The sequence below is a fragment of the Mastomys coucha genome, unplaced genomic scaffold (genome assembly GCF_008632895.1).
Source record: "Mastomys coucha isolate ucsf_1 unplaced genomic scaffold, UCSF_Mcou_1 pScaffold7, whole genome shotgun sequence".
Taxonomy (NCBI): Eukaryota; Metazoa; Chordata; class Mammalia; order Rodentia; family Muridae; genus Mastomys; species Mastomys coucha.
The window spans coordinates 49,665,940-49,666,330 of record NW_022196913.1 but is presented as its reverse complement, the minus strand read 5'-3'; positions in this window follow the sequence as shown (position 1 = coordinate 49,666,330).

Here is a 391-nt window from a genome sequence, read left to right as displayed (position 1 = left end):
TCAAAAAAAAAAAAAAAGAAAGAAAAAGAAAAGAAAGAAAGAAAGAAAGAAAAAAATTAAGAAAAAGATTGCCTAAGATAGCAACAAACCATGCAGAAGACTTGAGCGTATATGACTTAGTTGTTTTTCCCAGATAGTTTCTGAGAATCTCACAGACTGTTAGCTTTTTTGGGATGGTTAAAATATCCTGACTCAGCTTACAGGGTTTTCTTACTCTCTAACGTCTTACCTATCACAAGTCAATAGTATTCAGAAACCACACTATGACCTCATTCCATTCTTTAACAATCCTTCCAACCCAAATCTTTCTTACGACTGTAGTAAGACAGTGAAATGTGGCTTTCCCTTGAGCTGCCTCAACTCACTCTCTTCTTTTTTTTTTTTTTTTTTT